We start from the raw sequence: 23,489 nt of genomic DNA, 5'->3' as shown, positions 1-23,489 counted from the left end.
AACAACAATACTAATTTTTGAATAAAAATATTTCTATATATTTTTTTAATTACAACTCCATTGCCTTCAAGTCTCTATATTAAACTGTATTGAAGAATAGTGGGTGCATCCACGATAGCCTTTACTATTTTCAAACCCGTGAAATACGTGTAAATTCGCATGTCTCAAATAAAGTACGAGGCCCGGATGCTGTTTCATAACCGTCACAAAATAAAGAAAACACGAAACACTGTTTTATACAAAAGAACAACCAATGTTCACACGTATGATTCTGTTTTACATTTCAAAATATGTCAGAATACTTTGGATTGAAACTAAGCAAGACTTAGTTAAAATTGAGTTTATCAGTAAAACTGCTAGGCTCAATTGTAGTTTTCCTATAGAGACCTCAATTTAGCCAAGCTGAAATGAAGTTTTCCTATAGAGAACTCTATTCAGCCAGTCTGAATTGGAGTTTTGCTTTAGAAAACTCTATTCATCCAGCCCGAATTGTAGGTTTCGTAGAGAAAACTCTATTCAGTCAGGTTGAATTGAAGTTTTTCTATAGAAGACTTTATTCAGCTAGGCTGAATTGAAGCTGCCCTATAGAGAATTCTATTCTTCCAGGCTGAATTGAAGTTTTCTTATAGAAAAACACAAAGTGAAAATACTGCTACGAAAAATTTCGTAGAGAATAAAATTTTGAAAAAAAAAATTACAAAATTTTCTATAGAAATAAAATTTTGATAAAATTTTCTATAGAAATAAAATTTTGACAAAATTTTCTATAGAAATAAAATTTTGATAAAATTTTCTATAGAAATAAAATTTTGTTGTTTTTTATTTCAGCTTAAAACCATACATTGACTAAACTACAAGAGTAGCTTAACCAACAGAGGAAAAGAATGTTTGTCAAATTTATTTGGGCAAAGCCCTATAGACTGCAAGATGGTTGGATGGACGCACGTTTCGGAATTACCACATTCCTCATCAGCATCCTCTACTTGCAGCAAAACTATCAACCAATTATCAGAATAAATTCAGGCAGTTTATTAAACCCAACAAAAACCACCCTTGAACCCTCCGAAAAAAGGTTTTACATTGATAGCCGGCTTATACCGAAATAAATTCGAAACAAACATATCTCTTTTCCTATGCCACTGTCAAATCATCGATTTGAATTCACATGGCAACAATAACAAAACAAAACAAATGGAAAAAGAAGAGGAGGCACGCTCAAAATAAACCCAGCTATGTGAATTCAAATCGATGATTTGACAGTGGCATAGGAAAAGAGATATGTTTGTTTCGAATTTATTTCGGCATAAGCCGGCTATCAATGTAAAACCTTTTTTCGGAGGGTTCAAGTGTGGTTTTTGTTGGGTTTAATAAACTGCCTGAATTTATTCTGATAATTGGTTGATAGTTTTGCTGCAAGTAGAGGATGCTGATGAGGAATGTGGTAATTCCGAAACGTGCGTCCATCCAACCATCTTGCAGTCTATAGGGCTTTGCCCAAATAAATTTGACAAACATTCTTTTCCTCTGTTGGTTAAGCTACTCTTGTAGTTTAGTCAATGTATGGTTTTAAGCTGAAATAAAAAACAACAACAATGCTTAAAGAACAAAACCAACAATAACAAAACGAAATAAAATTTTGACAAAATTTTCTATAGAAATAAAATTTTGACAAAATTTTGTGTAGAAATAGAATTTTGACAAAATTTTCTGTAGAAATAAAATTTTGACAAAATTTTCTATAGAAATAAAATTTTCTATAGAAATAAAATTTTGATAAAATTTTCTATAGAAATAACATTTTGACAAAATTTTCTATAGAAATAAAATTTTGACAAAATTTTCTGTAGAAATAAAATTTGAACAAAATTTTCTATAGAAATAAAAATTTGACAAAATTTTCTATAGAAATAAAATATTGATCAAATTTTCTATAGAAATAAAATTTTGACAAAATTTTCTATAGAAATTAAATTTTGACAAAACTTTCTATAGAAATTAAATTTGGACAAAATTTTCAATAGAAAAAAAATTTTCTATAGAAATAAAATTCTGACAAAAATTTTTAAATAACTAAAATTTTGACAAAAATTTTTATATAAATAAAATTTTGACAAAATTTTCTATAGATATACAATTTTGACATAATTTTTTATAGAAATTGACATTTTCACACAATTTTCTATAAAAATAAAATTTTGACAAAGTTTTCTATAGAAATAAAATTTTGACAAAATTTTTTATTGAAATAAAATTTTGACAAAATTTTCTATAGAAATCAAAATTTTCACACCATTTTCTATAGAAATAAAAGTTTGCAAAATTTTCCATAGAAATATAAGTTATAATATTTTGAAACATCCTTTATTGTAGCTTGGCATTGGGTCCAATAGATCCAAAACACAAAAACAATTTGGGCATGTCTTAAATTTACCTGTGTAAATGGGTCAAAAGTGAATTAAAGATCCAAACAATTTGCCAATTGTTGTTCTACGACCAAAAAAAAAAACAAAGAAAACCATTTTAATTTTTTGTTTGTATTGTACTCAATTATGGATAGTGCAGAACTTCCACCTGGTATCTGCCAACATCCGACAAGGCAGCATTAGGACAAACTCCAGCAGCCAGCATTTATGACCGGTGTTTTTGTGTCTGTCTCTTTGTTTTTGTTGCTGTTGTCCACTTCAATCTGGTGTGGTTTTTCTAATGCTATTTTGGTGTATTTTACCGAGGTAGCAAGGCACACCTTACTGTAATGATTTAATTTTTATTTTATTTATTTGTTCACTTTGTTATAGTCAATGGTTTGCCATGGTTGCCTCCCAAAAAAGAATATGTGGTCTTTGGCTCTGGTTCAGACAATTTTTTTATGGTTAGAAGTTAAAGTTTTTTTGTCGATTTTTTTGCTGAAAAAATGTCATTTATGGGCCTGTTAGGTGCTTGTCGTTGTTGTTTTTTTTCCTCCATCTATTTCACTTCAATTTTATTTATTAGAATTGTTTGTTGTTATTTGATATCTCTCGTGTACTTGCATATATATATTTGTGGTGGATTTTTTGTTTTTACTCTCTTATGCATACTTCAACATCATGATGGCATGCTTGGGAACAAGGCGTGCGGTGGAAGGAGGAGAGGCCTTATTGAATGACCATATTTGTTTATTTTTCCCATTAAGCAAATAATGGTCAAGAGTGAGAACAACTGGCATTACCATCATCGTGATCCAATTACCGGCTTATTCAAAACAATTCACCCCCATTAGCTAACGAATTTGAATTTTATTTTGGAGAGATATGCGGAGATATGAGAGAGGCCATTTGCGTGTTTGTCTGTTGTTGAAATTCAGTTTTGTTCTTGTTACTTTTTTTTGAGGAGGAGGAGGGGAGATTTTTTATGGAGTTTTTTTATGAATTATTTTCGTTCGCTATAAAGAAAATAGTTGCTAATTAATTTGCTTTGGTTGTTATTTAATTAATTCTTGTTCCCTGTTAACTGATATCATTGTGATTGTGGTATTTTAATGATGTGTAGTGTGTATAAAATTTTACTTGGGCCATAACTAATTTCCAAAGGCGGAAGAAGAAATACATTTACGTATTTCATTTATTTTGTGCAAATTGTGTTAAAATTTAATGGAGCTTGAAGTAATCACCCACCCACTGGGCAAATTGGTATTTGAGAGCTAGACCTTAACATTAAAAAAAAAAAATGTAGTTCAATATCATTCTAGCAGTAGGAAGTCTTTTTCACAGACGATATATGACGATATACGCAATGAAATCATCGAAGATTAGAGATTTCTATCTTTTTTTTCTAAAAAAGAACAAATAAAAAGCTTTCATTGTCATTTCGAATTATCATAGCACGTAAATGGCAACAGCTCTACAAGATGATAAAGCAGCTCGTGATTGTTTAATCAAAAGTGTTCTTAAAAAAATAAAGAAAGATTTCCGTATAGAGATTTTAAATTGAAAATGAGACAAATATTTTTTTTAACAATTTATTATAAAATAATCAGCCATCAAGTTGCTAAGAGATTCTACTTCGTGGTTAGAGAGAGAGAGAGAGAGGATTGTTTAAATTAGTTTTAAATTAAACAGGATCACCCTAATGTGCATGCAAATAAATCCATTTATGAATATTCTAACAAGCGCCATCTATAGGTGAATGAAAGATTTGTACTCAAGTACTGCAAATATAGGAATCCTAAACAGAAATTCATTTGGATCGGTTGAATGAAAAAAGGAAAAAATTGATTTACTAGGGATTACCAGCAAAATATCTATCGATTGGTAATTGGCATGCCTCATTATGAGGTATTTGTATATAATTCAATTATTCACATATAGGTGGCACTGATGTGAACAGTTTAAAAGTTGAGAAAGTGTATTTTGTTCAAAACAGAGAATGGAAAAATCAAAAATGTTTAAATTTTCCGAACACTTTGGACAACATTACCATATATACACTAACGTTGAGAGATGAATTAATTAATTAAACCTGTTTGTTAGATCCGTATAGAGGCTCTCTTAGACTATTCAGTTCATATTGATACCACAGATGGTGAACCTCTCTCTTGCTATGTTCCCGATTTGATGTTTACCTTAATGTTGGGTACACGAAGGGAATAAACCTTGCGAATAACATCTTGTTGTTATTCTGATGTCCTCACTATCCACAAATACGTATTCCTCTTACGCTCTTAGTCAAGTGCACTCAGAGCGATCAGAACAAATCTGAATGGATTAGAGAAATACAAAGAACAGTTATTCTGTACTCTATATGTTTTCGGTTTGTTATACAGAACGCCTGGGTTGAGGTCAGGGACGGAAAATACAATTTTTTAGAAAATACAAAACATTGTTTTGAGCGAAAAAACACTTTTCTCTAAATTTCAACAAAAATTCCTTTGTAAAATTATTGTCAAGAGCTCCTTTAAAATGAATTTAAAAAAAAATATTTTTTTGTCAACTCTTCAATGTTAATTCTGTTTAGTTGTATATCCGCTTACAAAGACTACCGTAGTATTGTAATCACGGTTGTCACAGTTGGTAGAATTCTCAGATAGTTGGTAGAATTCAGATAAATAAAAATACATTTTTGACAAAATTTTCTATAGAAATAGAATATTGAAAAAAAATTTCTATGGAAATAGAATTTGGAGAAAATTTTCTATAGAAATAACATTTTGACAAATTTTTCTATAGAAATAAAATTTTGAAAAAATTTTCTATAGAACAAAAATTTGACAAAATTTTCTATAGAAATAAAATTTTGACAAAATTTTCTATAGAAATAAAATGTTGACAAAATTTTCTATAGAAATAAAATTTTGACAAAATTTTCTGTAAAATTTTTTCAAAATTTTCTGTAAAAATTTTGAAAAAATTTCTGTAGAAATAAAATTTTGAAAAAAATTTTTATAGAAATAAAAATCTAACAAAATTCTATAGTAATTAAATTGTTAAAAATTTTCTATAGGAATAAAATTTTCTACAGAAATAAAATTTTGACAACATTTTCCATAGAAATAAAATTTTGACAAAATTTTCCATAGAAATACAATTTTTACAAAATTTTCTATAGAAATAGAATATTGAAAAAAAAAATTCCATGGAAATAGAATTTTGAGAAAATTTTCTATAGAAATACAATTTTGACGAATTTTTCTATTGAAACAAAAATTTGAAAAAAATTTCTATAGAAAAAAAATTTGACAAAACTTTCTATAGAAACTTTCTGAAACAAAATTTTATTTCTATATAACTTTCTATATAGAAATAAAATTTTGACAAAAATGTCTATAGATATAAAGTTTTGACAAATATGTCTATAAAAACAAAGTTTTGACAAAATTTTCTATAGAAATAAAATTTTGACGAAATTTTCTATAGAAATAAAATTTTGACAAAATTTTCCATAGAAATACAATTTTTACAAAATTTTCTATAGAAATAGAATATTAAAAAAAAAAAATTCTATGGAAATAGAATTTTGAGAAAATTTTCTAGAAATAACATTTTGACAAATTTTTCTATAGAAATAAAATTTTGAAAAAAATTTTCTATGGAAAAAAAATTGACAAAATTTTCTATAGAAATAAAATTTTGACGAAAATTTCTATAGAAATAAACTTTTGACAAAAATGTCTATAGCTATAAAGTTTTGACAAATATGTCTATAAAAACAAAGTTTTGACAAAATTTTCTATAGAAATAAAATTTTGACAAAATTTTCTATAGGAATAACATTTTGACAAAATTTTCTATAGAAATAAAATGTTTACAAAATTTTCTATAGAAATAAAATTTTGACAAAATGTTCTGTAAAAATAAAATTTTGAAAAAATTTTCTGTAGAAATAAAATTTTGAAAACATTTTTTATAGAAATAAAAATCTAAAAAAATTCTATAGTAATCAAATTGTTAAACATTTTTCTACAGAAATAAAATTTTGACAAAAATTTCTATAGAAATAAAATTTTGGCAAAATTTTCTATAGAAATAAAATGTTGACAAAAATTAAAATAAAACTTTGACGAAATTTTCCAAAGAAAAAAAAATTGACAAAATTTTTGCAAAATAATATTTTTTCGTAGTTTTTGGTAATATTTTCTATAGAAATAAATAGATTTTCTTTAGAACTAAATTTTGGGAAAATTTTTTATAGAAATCAAATTTTGGGAAAATTTTCTATAGAAATCAAATTCTGACAAAATTTTTTATAGAAATACAATTTTGACAAAATTTTCTATAGAAATAAAATTTTGATAAATATGTCTATAAAAACAAAGTTTTGACAAAATTTTCCGTATAAATAAAATTTTGACAAAATTTTCCATAGAAATAAAAGACAAAATTTTCCAAAAGAAACAAAATTTGACAAAATTTTCTGTAGAAAAAAAAATTTTTTGCAAAATAATATTTTTTTGCTAGTTTTCAGTAATATTTTCTATGGGAATAAATAGATTTTCTTTAGAAATAAAATTTTGACAAAATTTCAAATTCTGACAAAATTTTCTATAGAAATAAAATGTTGACAAAATTTTCTATAGAAATAAAATTTTGACAAAATTTTCTATAGAAATAAAATGTTGACAAAATTGTTCTATAGAAATAAAATTTTGGCTAAATTTTTCTATAAAAATAAAATTTTGACAAAATTTTCTATAGAGATAAAATGTTGACAAAAAATAAAATAATATTTTGACCAAATTTTTTCAAAGAAAAAAAATTTACAAAATTTTCTGTAGAAATAAATTTTTGCAAAATAATATTTTTTCGTAGTTTTTGGTAATATTTTCTATAGAAATAAATAGATTTTCTTTAGAAATAAAATTTTCGGAAAATTTTCTATAGAAATAAAATTTTGGGAAAATTTTCTATAGAAATAAAATTTTGGGAATATTTTCTATAGAAATAAAATTTTGGGAAAATAAAAATAAAATTTTGCAAAATAATATTTTTTTCGTAGTTTTTGGTAGATTTTCTTTAGAAATAAAATTTTGGGAAAATTTTCTAAAGAAATCAAATTCTGACAAAATTTTCTATAGAAATACAATTTTGACAAAATTTTCCAAAAAAATAAAATTTTGACCAAATTTTCTAAAGAAATAAAATTTTGACAAAAATGTCTATAGATATAAAGTTTTGATAAATATGTCTATAAAAGCAAAGTTTTGACAAAATTTTCCGTAGAAATAAAATTTTGACAAAATTTTCCATAGAAATAAAATGTTGACAAAATTTTCCAAAAGAAACAAAATTTTACAAAATTTTCTGTAGAAAAAAATTTTTTTTTTTTTAATAATATTTTTTTGCTAGTTTTCGGTAATATTTTCTATAGGAATAAATAGATTTTCTTTAGAAATAAAATTTGGACAACATTTTCAATAGAAATCAAATTCTGACAAAATTTTCCATAGAAATAAAATGTTGACTAAATTTTCTATATAAACTTATTTGCTAATAGTATCTAATAGTTTGCCAAATACTATTAGCAAAGAAGTTTGTTAAAGACTTTCTCAAAATATTAAAATATTTTGTCAAAACTATTGTACCATCTCAAAATTGTCTACACGAAAGGTACTAAATCATTCGCGGGAGTACTACGGTACTGACCAGGGTGAAAAAAGTACTATAGTACTGTATTTTTCCATCCCTAAATGAGGTAAGTGCGGGACATACATACATGCATATATGAAGTACGAGACACACATACGTACATATCTTTCATTAATAACAATGTAAAGTTTTACGGTTCTTATACAAAAGAAATATTTGAGGTACAACGTGAAGTGAAGCATGTTATACTCGTTCTCTTGTACTTGCGTTTTTATACCCACCACCATAGAATGGTGACGGGGGTATAATACGTTTGTCATTCCGTTTGTAACACATCGAAATATCGATTTCCGACTATATAAAGTATATATATTCTTGATCAGGGAGAAATTCTAAGACGATATAACGATGTCCGTCTGTCTGTCTGCCTGTCTGTTGTAATCACGCTACAGTCTTCAATAATGAAGCAATCGTGCAGAAATTTGGCACAAGCTCGTCTTTTGTCTGCAGCCAGGTCAAGTTCGAAGATGGGCTATATCGGTCCAGGTTTTGATATAGTCCCCATATAAACCGACCTCCCGATTTGGGGTCTTGGGCTTATAGAAATCGTAGTTTTTATCCAATTTGCCTGAAATTTTAAATCTAGAGGTATTTTATGACCATAAAGAGGTGTGCCAAAAATGGTGAGTATCGGTTCATGTTTTGGTATAGCCCCCATATAGACCGATACCCCCGATTTTACTTCTTGGGGTTATAGAGACCGCAGTTTTTACTCAATTTACCTGAAATTGGATATCTTGAGGTATTGTAGGACCACAAATACGTGTGCCAAAAATTGTGAGTATCGGCCCATATTTTGGTATAGCCCCCATATAGACCGATCTCCCGATTTTACTTCTTGGGCTTATAGAAACCGCAGTTTTTATACAATTTACCTGAAATTGGATATCGAGAGTTACTTTAGAACCGTAAAGAGGAGTGCCAAAAATGGTGAGGTCCATGTTTTGGTATGGTCCCCATATAAACCGACCTCCCGATTTGGGGTCTTGGGCTTATAGAAACCGTAGTTTTTATCTAATTTGCCTGAAATTGAAAATCTAGAGGTACTTGAGGACCATCAAAAGGTGTGCCGAAAATGGTCCGTATCGTTCCATGTTTTGGTATAGCCCCCATATAGACCGATCTCCCGATTTTACATCTTGGGTTTATAGAATCCGTAGTTTATATACAATTTGCCTGAAATTGGAAATTTATAGGTATTTTAGGACCATAAAGAGGTTTGCCACAAATGGTAAGTATCGGTCCATTTTTGAGATAGCCCATATAGACCGATATCCCGATTTTACTTCTTGGGCTTCTAGAATCCGGAGGCAAAATGGATAGCCTGAAATTGGAAATCTAGATGTATTTTCGGGCCATAAAGAGGTGTGCCGAAAACGGTGAATATCGGTCCATAGCCCCCATAAAAACGATCTCCCGATTTAACTCCTTGGGTTTCTAGAAACCATAGTTTTTATCCGATTTGCTTGAAATTGTAAATATTTTGGTATTTTAGGCTCACAAAAACGTGTATCGGATTAAGTTTTTATCGGTACTTTTGGTAATGCCTCCATATAGACCGACTTCACTTCTTGAGGGTATAGAAGGCGCCCTGATCATGAAAATTGCTCAACTCAATGTAAAATTTCCAGATTTTACTTCTCGGGTGAAAATCTACAGATTTAAGATTTCAAATCAAGACGTTATTTTATAATTTTCTTGCAAGAGATGTTAATGATTCCTCTAAAACTCAAACAAAAATGGTTCTTATAAATCCAGAATCTGATATAGTCCTCATAGGTGAAATTTTTAAATTTATCTTCGGGAAGTGTCCTCAAGCCCTCCTGAAATTTCAAAGGAAACTCTAATATTTGGTTCATAGTGGTGGGTATTTAAGATTCGGCCCGGCCGAACTTATTGCTGTATATACTTGTTATATGTTCCTTTTTTTAGGAACACATATAGTTGCGGATAAGTACTCGTTGGTATTTGATAAATCAATCTTCTCGCCTTGGTAAAGAAGCTATAACTTGTTGCATTTAATGTTCTTCAATTCAATTTAAATTTTACCTATATACAAATATTTTTTTTATTTAAACCTATTTTCTTCTCCCTTAATTACATATTTTAATTAATTTCCCTGTTTTCATATCCATATAGACAACAAATATTCCATTCACGTTAAAATAAAACTGTAAATGAAAAAAAATATATCTTCCATATCACAGTCGATCATTTTCTTTTAAGCTCTAACAAAAGGAATTCCATATATAAATTAAACTCCGGACTCTGTCATAGTAAATCAATTAATGTTGGAATATTCATGCAAAATTGTGATTGCAATTCAACAATTCATTCAACTCCATTAATCAACAACCTTTCATTGGGTTTGAAATGAATCATTTTTCTTTTGTACATTCATACATAAGTGGAATTATTATTGCAAATCTAAAGTTAAAAGTCCATAACTATTCACTATAGAATAATTAATAAAAACAAAAACAGAACATTGATTGAAGTTACACATCTATTTAAGAGTATCAATTAGAATCCAATTAATGGTCATTCAAATGCGCCACTTTATTGCGTAGCTCTTGGTATGGTAAATTAAGCATTCAAGACCAATGGTGCTATCGACGATGACGATGACAACGACAACGACGATACATATCACATAGTAAAGAGTTCATAATAATAATGAAGCAAAATTGATAAAATGAAAATTATATGTATAGAACAATAAAATGTAAATGTTAATCAATTGCAAACTAAAATAAATTGCATCCGGCCTCCTAATGGCGAACAATGAGTTATGACCATTTATCCATTGATAACCAATTTCCACAAAGAAAGATTACCAAACTAATTAACTATAATTAAAAGTTGTTATCATTTCACCATTTTTATGGAGTTCATTATCATAACATCTTAAATAAAAAAATTGCTTATGAATTTTTTCATTCATATATTTTTTGATAAAAAAAAGAATTCGTTTATTTTTTTTTAATTCGTTATTAAGTTGAAAAAAAAAACTTGTTATAAAGTTTTACATAAAATTCTCACTGGAGTTTTTCCTTAAAACTTAACTCTCATTTAGAAGTTTTTCATACAAAAATATTAATTTTGAAGTTTCTTTCTATAAGAAAATCGTCATTATGAAGTGTATCATAGAAAAACTTCATTTTGAAGTTTAGAAAAGAAAGTTTTACATAAAATTCTCACTGGAATTTTCCTTAAAACTTAACTCTGATTAAGAAGTTTTTCATAAAAAAATATTCATTAAAAAGTTACTTCCTATAAGAAAATCGATAGAATAGAGAAATTTACATCAAATTCTCACTGGAGTTTTCCTTAAAACTTAACTTTCCTTAAAAAGTTTTTCATACAAAAATATTCATTATGAAGTTTCTTTCTATAAGAAGATCGTCATTATGTATTTTATCATAGAAAAACTTCATTATGAAGTTTTGAATAGAAAAAACAAATAATTTTTTGTTGAAAAGCTTTAGTTATAAAGTTTTTCATAGAAAAAGTTCATTATGAACTTTTTCCCTATACAAAATTTCATTATGAATTTTTACATAGAAAAAAGGTTGATTATGAAGCTTTCCTGGAAAAATTATAAATCGGTTTTTACATAAATTAATAGGGAGCCATCGTGGTGCAATGGTTAGTATGCCCGCCTTGCATACACAAGGTCGTGGCTTCGATTCCTGCTTCGACCGAACACCAAAAAGTTTTTCAGCGGTGGATTATCCCACCTCAGTAATGCTGGTGACATTTCTGAGGGTTACAAAGCTTCTCTAAGTGGTTTCACTGCAATGTGGAACGCCGTTCGGACTCGGCTATAAAAAGGAGGTCCCTTGTCATTGAGCTTAACATGGAATCGGGCAGCACTCAGTGATAAGAGAGAAGTTCACCAATGTGGTATCACAATGGACTGAATAGTCTAAGTGAGTCTGATACATCGGGCTGCCACCTAACCTAACCTAACCTAACCTACATAAATTAATAACGAGTTCTAACCGCTGTTGATAGAATTCTACCAAAAATGATAACTTTTTTTTTATTTGGTAGATTAATAGAATTCTTGATGTTTTGGTAGATTTAGCAAAATATTCCTTTCCACCCAAAAAGGTATTTTACAATTCTTCGATAGAAATATAATTTGACAAAATTTTCTCTAGGTATAAAATTTTAACAAAATTACATCTAGTAATAAAATTTTCTATGAAAATAAAATTGTTTACAAAATTTTCCATTTGAATAAAATTTGGACAAAATTTTCTATAATAATAAAATTTTGACAAAATAAAAATAAAATTTTTACAAAATATTCTATAAAAATAAAATTTTGTATAAATATAAAAATTTGACAAAATTTACAATAAAAATATCATAAAAAATACAATTTTGACAAAATTTTCTATAAAAATAAAATTTTGACAAAATTTTCTATAAAAATAAAATTTTGACAAAATTGTTCATTTGAATATAATTTTCTATAAAAACATAATTTTGAAAAAAAATTTCTATAGAAATAAAATTTGACAAAACTTTCTTTAAAAATAAAATTCTAACAAAATTTCCTTCAGGAATAAAACTTTAAAAATTATGTTTAAGGTGAAAAGTTGTGTTATGTAACTGAACTCTTAAAATATAATTATTAAATTATTGTGTAAAATGAATTTATTCAAACAATAAAAATAGTAAAAAAAATAAAATTTGACAAAATTTTCTTATAAAAATATAATTTTGACAAAATTTTCTATAAAAATATAATTTTGACAAAATTTTCTATAAAACTATAATTTTGACAAAAGTTTCTATAAAACTATAATTTTGACAAAATTTTCTATACAAAATAAAATTTTGACAAAACTTTCTATAAAAATAAGATTTTTACAAAATTTCCTTTAGCTGTAAACTTTGACAAAATTTGTACAAAATTTTCTATAAAAATAAAATTGTTTACAAATTTTTCCATTTGAATAAAATTTGGACAACATTTTCTATAATAATAAAATTTTGACAAAATAAAAACAAAATCATCTATAAAAATAAAATTTTGTATAAATATAAAAATTTGACAAAATTTACAATAAAAATAACATAAAAAATACAATTTTGACAAAAATTTTCTATAAAAATAAATTTTGACAAAATTTTCTATAAAAATAAAATTTTGACAAAATTGTCCATTTGAATATAATTTTCTATAAAAACATAATTTTGAAAAAAAAAATTTATATAGAAATAAAATTTGACAAAACTTTCTATAAAAATAAAATTTTAACAAAATTTCCTTTAGGAATAAAACTTTAAAAATAAAATTATAACAAAATTTCCTTTAGGAATAAAACTTTAAAAATTATGTTTAAGGTGAAAAGTTGTGTTATGTAACTGAACTCTTAAAATATAATTATTATATTATTGTGTAAAATGAATTTATTCAAACAATAAAAATAGTAACAAAAATAAAATTTGACAAAATTTTGTATAAAAATATAATTTTGACAAAATTTTCTATAAAAATATAATTTTGACAAAATTTTCTATAAAACTATAATTTTGACAAAATTTTCTATACAAAATAAAATGTTAACAAAATAAAAATATAATTTTGACAACATTTTCTATAAATCTATAATTTTGACAAAATTTTCTACACAAAATAAAATTTTGACAAAATTGTCCATTTGAATAAAATTTTCTATAAAAACCTAATTGTGAAAAAAATTTTCTATAGAAATAAAATTTGACAAAATTTTCTATAAAAACAATTTTGACAACATTTTCTATAAAAATAAAATTTTGACAACATTTTCTATAAAAATAAAATTTTTACAAAATTTCCTATAGAAATAAAATAATTTTGACAAAATTTTTTGTAAATCTATAATCTTGACAAGATTTTCTATACAAAATAAAATTTTAACAAAATTGTCCATTTGAATAAAATTTTCTATAAAAACATAATTTTGGCAAACTTTTCTGTAGAAATAAAATTTGACAAAATTTTCAATAAAAAAAATGTTGACAAAATTTTCTATAAAAATTTAACTTTGACAAAATTTTCTAAAAAAAATTAAATTTTGACAAAATTTTCTATACAAAATAAAATTTTGACAAAATTGTCCATTTGAATAAAATTTTCTATAAAAACATAATTTTGAAAAAAATTTTTCTATAGAAATAAAATTTGACAAAATGTTCTATTATTTACAAATTTTCTATTATTACTATTTTCTATTTTTACAAAATTTTTTATAGAATAAAATTTTGACAAAATTTTCTATAAAAATAAAATTTTAACAAAATTTCCTTTAGGAATAAAACTTTGACCAAATGTTTCTGTAGAAATAAAATTTCACAAAATTTTTCATAAAAATAAAATTTTCTCTAGGAATAAAATTTTGACAAAATTTTCTATAAAAATATAAAATTTTCCATTTGAATAAAATTTGTACAATATTTCCTCTAGGAATAAAACTTTGACAAAATTTCTACAAAATTTTCTATAGAAATAAAATTTCACAAAATTTTTAATAAATTTTCTAGGAATAAAATTTTGACAAAATTTTCTCTCTAGGAATAAAATGTTGAAAAAATTTCTATAAAAATATAATTTTGACAAAATTTTCTATAAAACTATAATCTTGACAAAATTTTCTATACAAAATAAAATTTTGACAAAATTGCTCATTTGAATAAAATTTTCTATAAAAATATAATTTTGACAAAATTTTCTATAGAAATAAAATTTTACAAAATTTTCTATAAAAATAAAATTTTTTATAGAAATAAAATTTTGACAAAAATTTCTATAAAAATAAAATTTTTACAAAATTTCTTTTAGGAATAAAACTGAAAAAATTTGTACAAAATTTTCTATAGAAATAAAATTTCACAAAATTTTTAATAAAAATAAAAGTTTGACAAAATATTCTTTAGGAATAAAATTTTGGCAAAATTTTCTATAAAAATAAAATTTTTGACAAAATTTTCTATAGAAATAAAATTTCACAACATTTTTAATAAAAATAAAATTTTGACAAAATTTTCTAGGAATAAAATTTTGACAAAATTTCCTTTCTAAGAATAAAATTTTGATAAAATTTTCAAAAGAAATAACCTTTTGATGAAATTTAGTATAAAAATAAAATTTTGACAAAAAGCTAAAAATATTTAACACTTCGACACATTTATAATTGAAGGAATATTTATACACTCAAATAAATAGTCGCTATTAGGAGTGATCTTAAAATAATAAATAAATAAAATAATAAATCATTTTTTTGCAAACTGCAATATAATTTTTTTTATTTGGTAGTTTTTTCTTCAAATTTTGGTACATTATTTTATTATACATTCAGGTCGATTGATCTAGTACTGATTTTGTCATTAAAAAAGTGTGTTAAGATGTTCTTCATAGAAAAAATGTCATTATGAAGTTCTTCATAGAAAAATCTTCAATATTATTGTTTTTTAGAATATTACAAAGTTTTCATAGAAAAAAATTATTTGTTTCGTTGAAAAAAAAATTGTTATACATTTAAGTTTATTAAGAACTTTTTTATGGACAAAAATCTAAACCGATTTCTGCAAAAATTAATTATAAAAGATTAAAAACATAATTAGAAATTATTAGTTTAGATCTATTGACCTGAAACCTAGATATTGATGTTTTCAATAGAAAGTCAATTATGAACTTTTTCACCGAAAAAAAAAATTCATTATGAAGAAAAATCTCGAATCTAGAAAATAATTTATATTTTATTTCTAAAAATAAAAAATATTTTTCCTTACTTACCACTTTGATGATAGTATAAAAAGCGATTTTACAAAGCCAATTAATCCAAATAATTGATGAAGGAAAATTCTTTAGTTTTTCCCCCAGTAGATAATTAACCAAAAACAAAAGTTAATGAGGTTTTCTCGGTTTTTGCTCCAACATCAAACGGTGATTTCTTTCATTTCCTCCTGTCACTCATACACGCACACACAGACAGACTACGATTTTATTTTTTTATTAAACACCGTTCCTTTGCTTTAACACTCGATAGGTTATCTTTGATATTTTTCTTGAAAATTTTATTTTTTTGCACAATTTTCACTTGGAATATGAATTATTAGTTGGAGGAGGCTGAGTTGTATTTGTTAAGTAAAGGAATAAACACACACACAGAAAGAGTGTGGCTAAATGAGACGTTCAATTAGTTATTTTCATTATTACAAATCATAACGGATTCTCTCACTCTTCAATGTACCGCTATTCAAACAATTGCATTGAATATGATTAAAGGAAATGTTTATTGCTTCTTCTTGTTTTAATGTGTTTTTTTTGGGGAGGAATTCATTAAGACCCTGGCCAGTTTGACTTATTCGATTTATTTTAAATGATTTCTTGTTGCTTTGGTTATGTATGATGGAATTTTTAATTCGTTTTTCCGTTGTTTTTTGTTATATATATTTTTATTGGTTGGGGAAAAACTACATACACTGTAGTTGTTTTGATCGTCTGTTAATGACTCGTACCCTCACTAAACAGGGCTTTCTTTCTTTTTTGCTTGTTTGCTCTCTTTTGCTTTTTTTTTCTTTTGTTAGACAAACACACCACACACTGCAATGCACCATACACTTAACTCTCACGCCACATAAAAGCCAAGCAATCTTCTTTTGTAAAATAAAAAAAGGAAACACACAAAATAAATGAGTTATTATTATGTTTGTTGCTGTTGTTGTTGTTGCCGGTGTTGTTTTTTATTTAAATAGGAAACAAAACTATATAGTTTTTCCAACGATATGCTTGAGTAGGCCGCCGGCTGACCAAGAAGAAGAAGAAGTACTACGATTGTAGTATATTCACACATACGTACATATTTGAGTATAGTATTGCTATAATGTTAATTATGAGTTTGTTCAAGGGGGGTGAGTGCAACTGAGTGAGAGTTTTATGCTTAAGACAGGGTTGGAAAAAAACACATTAGTAGTGTTCAGTGTGTTGTTTAATGCATTTCCTTTTAATGAGATCTAGAGCAATAACAAAAACAAATCAAGCTATGGTCGATAAGCACAAATTCATATTACGCTTGTTTTCTTTTAATATTAGATAGCCAAGGAGTGATGGACTACAAGGAAATCTAGATTTTCGTTATTTAGAAAGTGCAACCACTGGCATCAACTACAGAAAACAAGTGCATTTAAATATTTTTAATAAATAAATTATTACAATTTTACAAAATAAAATTGTTGGTATGGTTATTAACGCTTCAATGTCCAATAATTTTGCCAGCTGAAAAATATATTCAAAAAACCACGAAACATAAAAATTTATTTTATTTCTATAGAAAATTTTGTCACAATTTTATTTCTATAGAAAATTTTGTCACAATTTTATTTCTATAGAAAAATTTACAAAATGTTTGTCAAAATTCTATTTTTATAAAAAATTTTGTCAAAATGTTAATTCTATAGAAATTTTTTTCTATAGAATTAAATAATTTCAAAATTTTATTTGTATAGAAATTTTTTTTAAATTTTATTTGTATAGAAAATTTTGTCACAATTTTATTTCTATAGAAAATTTGGTCAAATTTTATTTCTATAGAAAATTGTGTCAAAATTTTATTTCTATAGAAAAATTTACCAAATTTTTGTCAAAATTCTATTTCTATAACAAATTTTGTCAAAATTTTAATTCTATAGAATTTTTTTCTATAGAATTAAATAATTTCAAAATTTTATTTGTATAGAAAATTTTGTCCAAAATTTTATTTCTATAGGAAATTTTGTCCAAAATTTTTTTTCTATAGGAAATTTTGTCCAAAATTTTATTTCTATAGAAAATTTTGTCCAAAATTTTATTTCTATATAAAATTTTTGCTTTTTTTTATAGTAAATTTTATCAAAGTTTTATTTTTATAGTATATTTTATCAAAGTTTTATTTCTATAGAAAATGTGTCAACATTTTATTTATATATTAAATATTGTAAAAATTTTATTTCTATAGAAAATTTTGTCAACATTTTATTTCTATCAAAACTTTTGCAAATTTTTTTTATTCAAAATTTTGTAAACATTTTATTTCTATAGAAAATTTTGTCAACATTTTATTTCTATCAAAAATTTTGTCAATTTTTTTATTGAACATTTTGTCAAAATTTTATTTCTATAGAAAATTCTGCCAAAATTTAATTTTTATTGTAAATTTTATCAAGATTTTATTTTTATAGTATATTTTATCAAAGTTTTATTTCTATCGAAGAATTTGTCAAAATTTTATTTCTATCGAAAATTTTGTCAACATTTTATTTCTATCAAAAATTTTGTCAATTTTTTTTTATTGAAAATTTTGTCAAAATTTTATTTCTATCGAAAATTTTGTCAAAATTTTATTTCTATCGAAAATTTTGTCAACATTTTATTTCTATCAAAAATTTTGTCAATTTTTTTTTATTGAAAATTTTGTCAAAATTTTATCTCTGTAGAAAATTTTGGCAAAATGTTATTTTTATAGAAAATTTTATCAAAATTTTATTTCCATAGAAAATTTTGTTTAAAGTGTATTTCTATAGAAAATTTTGTTTAAATTGTATTTCTATAGAAAATTTTGTCAAAATTTTATTTCTACGCTCAAAAAAAAAAAAATTAACCCTCTATATCACTAAAGCCAATTTAAATTTATTTTAGTTCATGGAATTATTACATTTGGAGAAAGTTTCCTTTACTCTAATACTCTTTACGTAAAAGACGGGTAAAAATTATACACAAATGAAGCATACAGATTTACTAAATTCGTACTTCTCAAAAAATATTTCATTATTTCTTTAAATTTTTAAATTTTATTACATACGAAGTTTAAGATGTGCCTACTTAAACTTCGTATGGCATTAAAGGCATTCTTGAAATTTTGAATTCCATTTTTTTTTTTCTAAAAAAATAAATTCTTTAACAAGTGAAAAAAAAATAATTAATAAATTTTCTTGAATTTCTCGAAAAATATTTATTTATTTTTAAAATTTGCTAAAAATAATCTAAAATTTCTAAGATTAACCAAAAAATTACTTCCTGGTGCGTTCACTGTCAATATTTTATTTCTATAGAAAATTTTGTCAAAATTTTATTTCTATAGAAAATTTTGTCAAAATTGTATTTCTATAGAAAATTATCTTAAATTTTTCACTATTAACTGTTGACAAGAGTAAATGGCCACTGTGGCTTTCGACGCCCTTTTTTTAATATGGGGCATAAAGGATAGCTTCCAACTCTATAGATCAGATATAGTATTTTAGTATGATAACCCTAAGCTTTCAATAGACACTCATAAAAGATTTTTTGTATTTTTTTCCACAAGTTTTATTTGTTAACGCTAGCCAAGATTTCTACTTTTTTAATCGCGTTAAAGACATTCTTCGATTCCAAAATATTCTTCGTCACGGAGTTATTTCAAGAAAAAGGAATTTCTTTCAAATTTCTTTTATGGCCAATGTAGTATTTATGGATTTAATTCCTTTCATTTTGGGCTATTTTTGGTCAAATTTTTAAAAGATGCAAATAAAACAAATTTATTTCACCGTTTCCTAAACGTTTTTTTTTTCTTTCGACTTTACAGAATTTGTTTGCATTTCGATATTTACCATCCCTGGTTAGGTCCTTCAATTTTAAAGGAGAGCAAACAAGAAAGGTGAAAATAGTTTTAAGACTATCCTCTCATTATAGCTAAAGAATTCTTGCCACTCACATTACACATTTCAACATACATCATCACAACATAAACATACTCAAACTGGGATCATTCATGTGTCTACATACAAACAGATAGAATGTAGTGCATAGAGATGTACTGAGCTTGTATGTAAGTATGCAAGTATTATTTATTATTGCATTCTCCAACAACAACACTATACCAAACCAACTTACAAAAAATAAAAACGAACACAAAACGGACGTGTGAATGTCCGCACTTCTATTACAGCTTCTGTCTGTGTGTTAGTAGTAAGCATATATGGGGGGGATAGTACACAAGGCGGCGTATGAACAACGCGAAAACATTCATAAAAATCAGAACACTCTGTACACTTTCCTCTCTCTCTCTCGCACACTCTTTCACACATAGCTAATAGTTATAATAAATGATCCACAAAGGCAACAGAACTCGGCAAATAAACTAAACTTCTATTTCTTGGAGACTTGATTGTGACTCTGGGCTTTTGGAAGAAAACAAAAATGTCAGCCGGCAAATGGATAGACATATGGATGACTGAATGTTTGGTTGGGGTTTTTATTTTGCTATATTCTTTACATGCCCATCTATCCATCTAAGTGAACTGAACGGATAGATGCAGAATAAATTTTATGATCCGCAACGATGCGAAATTGCACAACAACGCAACACAACTTTGATCAACAACAACAACAACAACAGTAACACAATACAACCAGCCACGGGCTGGCTTGGGCACAGGTGACAGCTGTCAATTCGTAAATTAAACATCACAAAGACCAAATCAAATCAAGCGAATTGAAGTGATGGCAACAAAGACGACGAGCCACTTACGCGTAAAAACTCTTGAGGATATTCTAAGAGGTGGTAAAGGATTTTTGGATTTCTTTATTTTTTACTTTGTTTTTTTTTTTTTTTTTATAATAATACGCAGACACACTAAGTCGCACCAACTCACACTCGTTATACACAGCAGCACAATATATAAAACTTTTGTTTTCCGGGGGAATAAAAGTGTTAAGCAATAAAAAACACGAGACTCGAACAAAATGCTTGTGGAGTTTAAAAGTCACACAAAAAAAATTTTTTTGGAGACTCTAATAGGCTTTATTATATTCCATGGGGCGAATTATTAAATGCAATGTTTTCCATTATTTTTAGGGTTTTGTTTGTTTCTAGTTAAGCTCAAAATAAATGAAACTAACGACAACGCTATGCAAAACAAGAAGAGCGATTGCGACAGCACCTCGTCGGACACGGAACACGACAACAACGGTATTTAACCCGTGGTGCGTATACTATCAACATTCAATTGCGAACGACCGACAAATGTTGAAGAACGTATGAACAACATGAACTCACGACAAATACTAAACAAAACTTCATTCGCACTACAGCGAAAAAGCCAGCAAGCAAATAGCAGAGCTCCACAGTTAAAGAAGCAAAAGAACTGTGTGTGCCCGCCGCTACAATGACGATGATGATGAGCGAATGAACGAACGAATGAATACGAACTGTTTTTGTTGTGTTGACTAGCCCATATGGAGGACCGGCATGGTATATGGCATAGTCAACAAAACATTCACTACTACTACAAACAAACAGTGGGGGATATTGTAGAGAATTATATGAATACAAAAAAAAAAATAAAGGAAAACACGAAAGAATATTAAACAAGTATATACCGCAGTAAGTTCGGCCGGGCCGAATCTTAAATACCCCATGAACCAAATATTAGGGGGTTCCTTTGAAATTTCAGGAGGACTTGAGGACACTTCCCGAAGATAAATTTAAAGATTTCAGCTATGAGGACTATATCAGATTCTGGATTTATAAGAACCATTTTTGTTTGAGTTTTAGAGGAATCATTAACATCTCTTATAAGTGTGCAAGAAAATTATAAAATAACGTCTTGATTTAAAATCTTAAATCTGTAGAAGCAAAATCTGGAAATTTTACATTGAGTTTCAAGCAATTTTCATAATCAGTGCGCCTTCTACACACTCAAGAAGTGAAGTCGGTCTATATGGAGGCATTACCAAATGGACCGATAAAAACTTAATCCGATACACGTTTTTGTGAGCCTAAAATACCAGAATATTTACAATTTCAGGCAAATCGGATAAAAACTACGGTTTCTAGAAACCCAAGGAGTTAAATCGGGAGATCGTTCTATATGGGGGCTATACCAAAACATGGAACGATACGGCCGATTTTCGGCACACCTTTTGATGGTCCTCAAGTACCTCTAGATTTTCAATTTCAGGCAAATTGGATAAAAACTATGGTTTCTATAAGCCCAAGACCCCAAATCGGGAGGTCGGTTTATATGGGGACCATACCAAAACATGTACTGATGCTCACCATTTTTGGCACACCTCTTTACGGTTCAAAAGTACCTCTCGATTTCCAATTTCAGGTAAATTGGATAAAAACTGCGGTTTCTATATGTCCAAGAAGTAAAATCGGGAGATCGATCTATATGGGGGGCTACACCAAAATATGGACCGATACTCACAATTTTTGGCAAACGTATTTGTGGTCATACAATACCTCTAGATTTCCAATTTCAGGTAAATTTAATAAAAACTGCGGTTTCTATAAGCCCAAGAAGTAAAATCGGGAGATCGGTCTATATGGGGGCTATACCAAAACATGGACCGATACTCACCATTTTTTGGCACACCTCTTTATGGTCATAAAATACCTCTAGATTTCAAATTTCAGGCAAATTGGATAAAAACTACGATTTCTATAAGCCCAAGACCCCAAATCGGGAGGTCGTGTTATATGGGGACCATACCAAAACATGGAGCGATACTCACAATTTTTGGCACACGTATTTGTGGTCCTACAATACCTCTAGATTTCCAATTTCAGGTAAATTGAATAAAAACTGCGGTTTCTATAAGCCCAAGAAGTAAAATCGGGAGATCTGTCTATATGGGGGCTATACCAAAACATGGACCGATACTCACCATATTTGGTACACCTCTTTATGGTCATAAAATACCTCTAGATTTCAAATTTCAGGCAAATTGGATAAAAACTACGATTTCTATAACCCAAGACCCCAAATCGGGAGGTCGGTTTATATGGGGACTATATCAAAACCTAGACCGATATAGCCCATCATCGAACTTGACCTGCCTGCAGACAAAAGACGAGTTTGTACAAAATTTCTGCACGATTGTTTCATTATTGAAGACTGTAGCGTGATTACAACAGTCAGACAGACAGACGGACGGATATCGTTATATCGTCTTAGAATTTCTCCCTGATCAAGAATATATATACTTTATATATTCGGAAATCGATATTTCGATGTGTTACAAACGGAATGACAAACTTATTATACCCCCGTCACCATTCTATGGTGGTGGGTATAAAAAGGAATAACAATTTGGATAAAAATGTTAATGAATATAGAGAAGTGTTCCATAAAAATCTAAAATTAAAAAAATAAGTTAAAACAAAAAAAAATAAAATTTAAATTAAAAAAAAAATAAATAAGAGAAAAAAATACATAAATGAATTTTAATTTTATTGATCCTAGTTTTAATATTATATATTTCCCTAAAATGTCTTTTTGTTTTTAAGAAGACGAAACTTTGACTTGGAATCGATTCCCAAATTCTTAATGTTACTTATTTAAGTAACTGTT

The 23,489-nt window shown here is 26.7% G+C and overlaps 1 protein-coding gene across 5 annotated transcripts in view; it reads right to left on the bottom strand.

The window, feature by feature from the left end:
- The window catches only part of LOC142239297 (uncharacterized), a 351,852-nt gene extending 330,582 nt beyond the window's left edge, over positions 1 to 21,270 (bottom strand). The window contains exons 1-2 of one of the 5 annotated variants that reach the window (XM_075311082.1): positions 20,660 to 21,270; positions 15,913 to 16,775 (exon numbers count right to left, since the gene is read on the bottom strand). The gene's annotated coding sequence lies outside the window, so the exon portion shown is untranslated. The remainder of the gene's footprint in view (positions 1 to 15,912; positions 16,776 to 20,659) is intronic. The other 4 variants (XM_075311083.1, XM_075311084.1, XM_075311086.1 and 1 more) reach the window with 4 other exon arrangements.
- Positions 21,271 to 23,489: the final 2,219 nt, after the last annotated feature.

The sequence above is a fragment of the Haematobia irritans genome, chromosome 5, assembly GCF_050003625.1.
Source record: "Haematobia irritans isolate KBUSLIRL chromosome 5, ASM5000362v1, whole genome shotgun sequence".
Taxonomy (NCBI): Eukaryota; Metazoa; Arthropoda; class Insecta; order Diptera; family Muscidae; genus Haematobia; species Haematobia irritans.
Note: the sequence above shows the minus strand (reverse complement) of the source record. Positions and strands in the feature narration are given on the sequence as shown.